Source organism: Pseudorca crassidens, chromosome 14 (assembly GCF_039906515.1).
Source record: "Pseudorca crassidens isolate mPseCra1 chromosome 14, mPseCra1.hap1, whole genome shotgun sequence".
Taxonomy (NCBI): domain Eukaryota; kingdom Metazoa; phylum Chordata; class Mammalia; order Artiodactyla; family Delphinidae; genus Pseudorca; species Pseudorca crassidens.
Genome location: NC_090309.1, coordinates 16,142,437 through 16,152,815, shown reverse-complemented (window position 1 = coordinate 16,152,815; position 10,379 = coordinate 16,142,437). Strand labels below are relative to the sequence as shown.

Here is a 10,379-nt window from a genome sequence, read left to right as displayed (position 1 = left end):
ATAAGGTGACCATATGTGCGTGGGTTTATCTCTGGGCTTTCTATCCTGTTCCATTGATCTATCTTTCTGTTTTTGTGCCAGTACCATACTGTCTTGATTACTGTAGCTTTGTAGTATAGTCTGAAGTCAGGAAGCCTGATTCCTCCAGCTCCATTTTTCGTTCTCAAGATTGCTTTGGCTATTCGGGGTCTTTTGAATGCTCAACATCACTAATCATTAGAGAAATGCAAATCAAAACTACAATGAGATATCATCTCACACCAGTCAGAATGGCCATCATCAAAAAATCTAGAAACAATAAATGCTGGAGAGGGTGTGGAGAAAAGGGAACCCTCTTACACTGTTGGTGGGAATGTAAATTGATACAGCCACTGTGGAGAACAGTATGGAGGTTCCTTAAAAAGCTACAAATAGAACTACCATATGACCCAGCAATCCCACTACTGGGCATATACCCTGAGAAAACCATAATTCAAAAAGAGTCATGTACCAAAATGTTCATTGCAGCTCTATTTACAATAGCCCAGAGATGGAAACAACCTAAGTGTCCATCATCGGATGAACGGATAAAGAAGATGTGGCACATATATACAATGGAATATTACTCAGCCATAAAAAGAGACGAAATTGAGCTATTTGTAATGAGGTAGATAGACCTAGAGTCTGTCATACAGAGTGAAGTAAGTCAGAAAGAGAGAGACAAATACTGTATGCTAACACATATATATGGAATTTAAGGAAAAAAAAATGTCATGAAAAATCTAGGGGTGAAACAGGAATAAAGACACAGACTTACTAGAGAATGGACTTGAGGCTATGGGGAGGGGGAAGGGTAAACGGTGACAAAGCGATAAAGAGGCATGGACATATATACACTACCAAACGTAAGGTAGATAGCTAGTGGGAAGCGGCCGCATAGCACAGGGAGATCAGCTCGGTGCTTTGTGACCGCCTGGAGGGGTGGGATAGGGAGCGTGGGAGGGAGGGAGACGCAAACGGGAAGAGATATGGGAACATATGTATATATATAACTGATTCATTTTGTTGTGAAGCTGAAACTAACATACCATTGTAAAGCAATTATACTCCAATAAAGATGTTTTAAAAAAAAAAGAAAGGCTTAATTGCTACAAAACCACAAAAAGGTAAACGCAGTCTAGTCTAAACCCTCCTAGAGACAGAGAAATAGAAAGAACATAGACTTTGAATTTGAGTGAAGTTTGAAATCTGGTTTAACTCCTTATTAGGATAGATTCTTGAGCACTTTAACTTAAACTATAATGTCTCTTCTTTGTGATATGGGTCAAAAACTAGTATTTTATTCTGATTTACAATAAGAAGCAGAATTAGCACAGCATGCTGGCTCCTTTTCCTAAGATCAATGGTACGTGGGGGAACTATTGAAACTTAGAAACCTGAGGAATAAAAGAGACAACTGGAGAGAGGGAGAGCTGTTTGAAATATTGCGTAGATAGGAGATGGGGTCCAGCCAGTGGGATCAGGAAGGCTAAATTAGGAAAAGCCCCTTTCCATCCCTGACGCTGCCGAGGTCGCACGCGCGAGGCTCCTCTGCCGCCGCCAAGATGCGCTACGTTGCCTCCTACCTGCTGGCCGCTCTTGGGGGCAATACCTCCCCCAGCGCCAAGGACATCCAGAAGATCCTGGACAGCGTGCGTATCGAGGCGGACGACGACCGGCTCAACAAGGTCATCAGTGAGCTGAACGGCAAGAACATTGAGGACGTCATTGCCCAGGGTATCCACAAGCTGGTCAGCATGCCCGCTGGCGGGGCTGTGGTCGTCTCTGCTGCCCCAGGAGCTGCAGCTCTTGCTGCGGGTTCTGCCCCAGCAGCAGCAGAGGAGGAGAAGAAGGAGGAAGGAGTCAGATGACGACATGGGATTTGGCTCGTTTGACTAGAGTCCTGCTCCCCTGCAAATAAACCCCTTTTTATGTAAAACAAAACAAAAAAAAAGGAGAAAAAAAAATAGGAAAAGCCCTTTGAGTCCAGCTGTTGCCTTGAGACCATCAATGCCCACTCCTTAAAACTCAGCATGGCTGCACAGAAGCTCTCAGAGAGGAGCAGTGAAAAGTAGCCCAGGTATTCAGTCCCCTGCCCCTTCCTTCTCAAACCTCAGTGGGGAAAGTCTCCTCCCCAACATAGGGGTGAGGAGAAGCAGCCGAGAATAAAATACTCACTGAAGAGCTGTTCAGTGCAGAGGAAGAGTGATGACCTGTGCTTTTCTGTAGTTCTTCACATGAAAGCTCTCTCTCTTCTCCTTTGAACTCACCTGGATTGTTACAAAAAAGGGTTCTGATGTTCATCCCTTTATCTTAACAAGGACCTTGATAACAAAGAAGTACAACCACTTCAGAAGAAAACAGTGATGTAAGCTCCAGAGATCAGCTGTACAGCACAGTGCCTACAATTAATAGTAAGGCATTCTGTACCCTAATATTCATTAACTGTAGATCTCACATTAAGTATTCTTACCAAAAAAGGGGGTGGGGTGGGGATACAAGGAAGCTTTTGGAGGTGATGGATAGGTTTATTCCCTTGATTGTGGTAGTGGTACTGTGAGTGTATTCATCTGTCCAAACCCACCAAATTGTATAAATTAATTATGTGCAGTTTTTTGTATACCAGTTATACCTCAATAAAGCTGAAAAAACAAAAGAAACAATGAACTATATAATAGATACCATCACAGGCAGAGATATTAAACAAAACAGACCCACACACCTATGGTCAGCTAATCTACGACAAAGGAGGCAAGGATATACAGTGGAGAAAAGACAGCCTCTTCAATAAGTGATGCTGGGAAAACTGGACAGCTACATGTAAAAGAATGAAATTAGAACATTCCCTAACACCATAAATGAAAATAAACTCAAAATGGATTAAAGACCTAAATGTAAGCCTGGACACTATAAAACTCTTAGGGGAAAGCATAGGAAGAACACTCTTTGACATGAATCACCACAAGATCTTTTTTGATCCACCTCTAGAGAAATGAAAATAAAACAAAATAAAAATAACAGAACAAGAAATTTTATAGTAAATATAATATCTATAGGGGCTTCCCTGGTGGCGCAGTGGTTGAGAGTCCACCTACCGATGCAGGGGACGTGGGTCCGTGCCCCGGTCCGGGAGGATCCCGCATGCTGCAGAGTAGCTGGGCCCGTGAGCCATGGCCGCTGAGCCTGCGCGTCTGGAGCCTGTGCTCCGCAACGGGAGAGGCCACAACAGTGAGAGGCCTGCGTAAAAAAAAAAAAATATATATATATATATATATATATATGTATATACATATATATATAATATCTATAATATTGATATGAAACATTTTAAAAAATAATTTAAGATATCTAGTTAGAAATATTGGGTATGGAAAGACAATTTTCAAAATGAACCAACACTGCACAGCAAAAAATTAACTTTACCCAAAGAGATATTTGGTCTTTGGGAAATAACCTGTAAATGCATGGAATTCCCCAAATGATGGAAGTGTCTTTGTTATTCCTGATGGTCCCCTTGAAACTGAAAGTTTATGCTAATAAGATGACTCAGGGTGGGGGCTGCCGAGAGCAGAAAGACCAACCTTGCAATTAGACGGTTGGTTGTTGGGGGGTGGGGGGTGCGGCGGCTGGAGATTGAGTTCAATTGTATGGGCAATAACTCAATCAATAATGGTTATGTAATGAAGCCTCAATAAATACTTTGGACACTGACACTGGGCTGAGCTTCCTAGGCTGGGAGTACTCTGCGTATGGCCACATACCAAAGTCAAAAGGGTAATGAGCCCTAAGGACACAGAAGTTTTACATTTCGGAGCCTCCTAGTCCCAGATTCCACCTTCTGCATCTCTTCCTTTGTCCAGTTCTGATTTGTTATATTTTTGCTATGATATAACTATAATCATAACTACAATACTTTCCTGAGTTTTGTAAGTCATTCTAGCAAATTATTGAATCTGGGGAAGTCCATGGTGACCCTTGAATTTATAACTAGGTAGTGTGAAGTGAAGGTATCCCTGGGGACACATAAACCTGCAGCTAGTGTCAGAAATCCTGGGCTGACTTGGCAGTCTGGAGGACTATGCCCTTAATCTTGCAGTTGGGCTACCTATGAGTAAATACACTGGTAAAGAAAAAAAGTGAATACAGCAAAAGAACAAATTACCGGGTGGTAACATCGTGTTAAAGAGTTATTCCAGAAAAAAAGGAGGAAAGGCAAAAAACTGATAAAAATTTTAAGTGCCAGTGTCTGAATAATAGGAATCACAGAAGGAAAAAACATCCAATAGAAGAAAATATTTGGAGGAATAATTGAATTAAATTCCCCAGAATAACAGGAAGGAAGGAAGGAAACATCTGACTGGAAAACTCTATAGAATGTCAAAAGAGACATGAAAAGTCATTTTATAGGAAAATTTAAGAAAATAAAAGATAAATAGAAGATTCTAAAATCTCCAGAAAAACAAAAAAAGAGAACATCATATTCAAAGGGAAAGATCATATTGACCTCAGTCTTCTTAACTGCAACACTGGAGTTGAGAAATCAATAAAAGAATATTTTTAAAGAATTAAAGGTAAATAATTTTGTTTGTTTTGTTGAAGTATAGTTGATTTACAATATTTCAGGTATACATCAAAGTGACATACATATATATATATATATATATATTCTCTTTTTCAGATTCTTTTCCATTATAGGTTATTACAAGACACTGAATATAATTCCCTGTGCTATATAATAGGTCCTTGTTGGCTATCTATTTTATATATAGTAGTGTATATCTGTTAATCCCAATTCCCAATTTATCCCTCTCCACTAAATGCAAATAATTTTGAATCTAGAATTTTATATCTTGCCAAATTGCTGTTCAAATGAGAGAATATATATATTTATTTATGTTTGTGTTGTGTGTTTGTGTGTGTGTTAACAGGGTAGATAAACCTCTTAGATAAAGACTTCAGAAGATTTGACACATAGTTACTTCATTGGAAACATTTTGGAGGAAATGTTAAAAGAGGAGAAGCAAAGAAGATGATGTAAGAGAAATCTCTATATATTACATATTACTAATATAGAGAGAACAATTGTTTGTATTTCTCAAAAAAATTAAAATACCAAAAAAGTATTTACATAATAACACACAATTAAAATTCTGTATTATATTAATAGTCTAGAATTTGAGAAAAGGGGAAATAAATAGCACGCAAAAATTTGTGTCTGAGGGCAAAGACATGTACATCAATTCTTACAAAACAGTAATTATAAGAAACAAACAAAAGGTAGGGCAATTGAACAATAAATAAAGATAATAGAAATAATTCCAAATATTATATTAAGAATTTCAATAAATAGAAGAAGAATAAACTCACCAAGTAAAAGACAGAGATTGGCAGGTTTGTTTATTTTTTAATCTGTATGGAAGAAACACACTTAAACCAAAAAAAATTTAAAAGGTTGAAATTAAAAGGATGCAAAAAGAGATAACCAAGTTCTAAAGAAAAAACAAATGCTAGTACAGCTACTTTAATATTAGACAAAATGGGCTTTAAATTTAAAAATCTTTACTAGGAATAGAGAAGTTTCTTATTGCTGAAGTTTCCATTCACCATAATGGAAGATATAAAATTTTAAACATATGTACAACTAAAAAAGTGGTTTCATGTATATTATAAAATAAAATGATAGAGTAACATTTATAAATAGACAAATCCATCATCAGAGTGGGAAATTTCAATGTGACTTTCTCATTTATTAATAGATCAATCAGATAGCACATAAATAAGCATATATATGATCTAAACACAATTATGATACTTGACTTCTACATAGATATATGTGTAATGCTGAACTTAAACACTTGAGAAAAAAATCTGCTTGTCAAGGATATATGTATATGTATAACTGATTCGCTTGCTGTACACCTGAAACTAATACAACATTATAAATCAACTATACTTCAATAAAAATTAAAAATAAATAAATAAATATTTTTTTTTAAATTAAAAAAATAATATAGAGCAAGCCTCCATAAATTTCAAAGAATAGGTATAGGGGCTTCCCTGGTGGCGCAGTGGTTGAGAATCTGCCCGCCAATGCAGGGGACACAGGTTTGAGCCCTGGTCTGGGAAGATCCCACATGCCGCGGAGCAAATAGGCCCATGAGCCACAACTGCTGAGCCTGTGTATCTGGAGCCTGTGCTCCGCAACAACAGAGGCCGCGATAGTGAGAGGCCCGCGCACCACAATGAAGAGTGGCCCCCACTAGCCGCAACTAGAGAAAGCCCTCACACAGAAACGAAGACCCAACACAGCCAAAAATAAATAAATAAATGTATATATATAAAAAAAGAATAGGTATAAAACAGACTATTTCTTGATCATAATGTAAATTAGTTAAAAATTACAAAAAATAAAAAATTTCCACACATTTTAAAATCCAAACAAAAATGTATCTAAATAACTCATGAGAAGATATAATTATCTAGAACTGCTTAATAATGACACACTATGTATCAAAACTTGTGGACTACACCTAAATTGTTAGAGTTGACACATTGTAAATTGAGGAAATTTTGTAGCATTATGTACTTGTATAAGAAAATAATACAATCTAAACATTAATAGTTAAGGGTCCAACTTAAGAAGTTAAAATAAACAACAAAATAAACCCAAAGAAATTAGAAGGAAAGAGATAATATAAGACCAGAAATTGATGAAGTTTTGAGATCAATAAAGCTAAAAATTAGACCTTTGAAAATGCTAAGAAAATAGACTAAATTCTGGCAATATTAATCGAGAGAAAAAGAGGAAAAGAAAAAATAAAAACATTTTGAATGGCCAGTCCAAAAAAACTACACACTATATGTTTCCATTTATATGGCATTTTGGAAAAGGCAAAACTATAGGGACAGTAAAAATGTCAGTGGTTGCCAGGGATTCAAGCAAAGGTAGAGAGAGGGTTGAATAAATGGAGTACAGGGGATTTTTAGGGAATGAAAGTATTTTGTGTGATATTGTAATGATGGATATATGACATTCTACATTTGTTAAAACCCATAAAATTATACAACACAAAGAGTGATCTCTAATGTATATTATGGACTATTAAAAATATATCATTCACAACAGTATCAAGGAACACCAAGTGTCTGGTAACAAACATCAAAATGTCCTGAAATTCTTATATATGCAAAAGAAAAATCACAAATGTATATTAGGAGATGTAAGAATGAACATGACGGTATTTTTCATAATAGCAAAAATCATTAATAGGAGTATAATTAAGTAAATTTTTTTGCAATAGATTATTACACAATAGTAAAATTGTATGAATTACAGCTACACAAACAAAAGAATTAATCTTAATAAGATAGTATTGAGCAAACAAAAGTACATGCCGAAAGAATACAGTAAGTCCCCTACATACAAACCAGGTCTGTTCTGAGAGCATTCGTAAATCCAATTTGTTCGTAAGTCCAACAAAGTTAACCTAGGTACCCAACCAGCACAATCGGCTATATACTGCTGCTTTGATGCTTGCTTCGGGACATCCTGGGCTTGAAATAAAGATACTGTACTACTGTACTCTATATAGAACTGTACAGTAAAGTACACAAGAGCACAACCACTTGTAGAGGATGCACACACGTGACAATGTATGCCAAACACGTGAACTAACATGTGATTGGACATGCGAAGGCATCTTTGAAAGTTCACAACTTAAAGGTTCGTATGTAGGGGACTTACTGTGTAGACCAATGTTTTCATTTCTCTTCAGAGGATTCTTACTAATAAAATTATTGAGCTATATGATCAGTTTATTTTTAACTTTGAAACATTTTTCCAAAATGTCTGAATCATTTTAAAGTCCCACCATTGATTTATGAGGTTCCTGTTTTTCCACATCTTCACCAAACTTGGTATTACCTTTTTGTTTATAGTCATCCTAGCGGGTATGAAGTAGTATCTAATTGTGGTTGTAATTCTCATTTCTCTAATAACTACTGCTTTTGATCATATTTACCATATGTTTATTAGTCTTTTGTGTATCTACTTTCCTGAAATGTCTTTTCAAGTCTTTTGATCAAATTTTAATTGAATTGTTTGTTTGCCCATTATTGACTTTAAAGAGTTCTTGTATTCTGGATACAAGTCTTTTATTACATTTTTTACTTGAAAACATTTTACATTTGTCTTTTCCTTTTTGAAATGATTTTTATTTAATTACAGCATTTTTTTTATTTTAGCGAATTCCAATGTACCGATTTTTTTCTTTTACAGCTGTGCTTTTGGTGCCATAGCTAAGAACCCTTTGCCTAACCCAAAGTCACAAAGATTTTATCCATGTTTTCTTCTGGAAGTTTACAGTTTTAGCTCTTACGTTTAGGTCTATGGTCCATTTTGAGTTAATATTTGTGTATGGTGTGAGATAAGGGTCTCAGTTCATTTGTAGGGAGGGTGCGCACACGCACGCACATGTATTTGTATTTGCTTAACCATTTGTTAAGCAGATTTAGATATAGATTTAGTTTTAGTTTTAGCATAGAGGTTCCCTCAGATGAGAGGAACCAGAGGAAAGAAAAAATGTTACACAGGAGATGTCAGTTGCCATCAAAGTCCTAGTTTCATTGTTTGATGGTAGGTTCATGAGCATTTATAATATTATACAAAACAAATAAGCAAAGGAGACTTCATTTACCAACAATGAGAATATATCCAGAACTAGAGATTTTATCAAATCCAATTATTTGTTTCTGAAGTCCAATAAAAATAATAAAATGGGGATAAAAATGCCTAATTGGTACTGTTGCTTTACAAATCAGAGAAACATACATATAAAGTGGTTGACACATGGTAGATGCTCAACCCACAGAAGCTCTCGTGGTTATTATGAGTTTATTAATATGAGTGTTGAAGGAGAAAATAGACTAATTTCAGAATAAAGGGCCACAAAATAATTTGCTGGATTTAGGTTAGCCTCAGAAAGAGGGCTTATTAATGGTCCCTCACCAATAAAACTGTTTATCCCTGAAAATCCCACATATACTTGTGTATATTATTGACCTGACACTATCCAAAATCCTGAAAGAAAAAATTAGGCTTTTCATCTCTGCTCTGGTGAAATATTGGTTTAAAATATAACAAAAGCCTTATCAAAGTGATTCAGGAAAATGTGCCATTATAATCAAAAGACTTCCCTTCCTCAAATTCACGAAAGAAGCCTCTGTCAGCCATATGCATTCTGTCTCCTGAAGGATGCTTCAGCCACATCAGTTTCGCCAGTGAATCCAAACACCAAAAAGGACATAAAAGTCTTCCTGTCTTTCAATATCTCTCCAGGAAAATAAAATCATATTTATATATTCAAACACAGGTAGCTGTATAGTAGAGTAGAGCATAATATAGTGTAGGATATAGGGCAAGAAAAATCCACAAAACAATTTAGATTCCAAAACTCCTTCCATTCTGAGCCTAGCAACTGAAAAGAAAATTGAAACAGGCTGAACATTCTGCTGTGACAAGCCAAAACCACAGTGAAAGTGCTGAAAGTCACAGAGATGATTTAGTTCCTGATATGAGCAAAAACCCAAATTACCTGCCCACTAATACTAATGAGACACACTGAGATACTCTCAGACACTTAGATTCTTTACTCATTAATAAGAGTTAGAGAATAAGTGAACTTAGAGAAACAGTGGGAATAAAAACATGCTTTGTGCCTAACACCAGGAAAGAAAATAACTCAGAAGAATAACACCCCAAAACAAAAGGATTTAAAAAAATAAACATCAAGAATAGCCTCATTGATCCTATACTCCAAAGAGGCTATATTGGTGAGGGCATGGCAGAAACAATTCTCTCCAATCCCTACAACCAGTCATGTTTTTTGTTGGTTGCTTGCTTGGTTGGTTTCTTTGTTTTCTCCCTCTCCCACCACGTGGCCTTTTTGTAAACTTTTACTTTAAACCTTCTCCCTCTTATGTTTCCTATATTAATGAAAACAAAAGCCCAGGTACCTAAGCCAGAAACCCAGGAGTCCTACTACATTCTCCTTCAGCCCTGCCCAAGCATCTCATCAATCATGAAATTCTGCTGATTCTATCACCTTACATACTGTTCATTCATCATCCCTACTGCTTTTTCAGGCATCTTCACTACTTGCCTGAATTACTGCGACTGTCTTCTGGGCTCCCTGCCAGTTGCTTTACCCCCTTTTATTCCCTTCTCCAAAAGCAGACAGTGAACTTGCTGAAATGCACATCAGAACTTCAGGGACTCCACAATGATAAAATGATAACATTTAAATGCCACAGCATACCATTCAAGACCCAGTATAGTCAGCCTCTGCTGAATGCCCCAACCT

General features: G+C 36.4%; 1 pseudogene; it reads left to right on the top strand.

Moving 5' to 3' along the window:
- Positions 1-1,530: 1,530 nt before the first annotated feature.
- LOC137205597 (large ribosomal subunit protein P2 pseudogene) lies at positions 1,531-1,889 on the top strand (annotated as a pseudogene).
- The last annotated feature ends 8,490 nt before the right edge of the window (positions 1,890-10,379 follow it).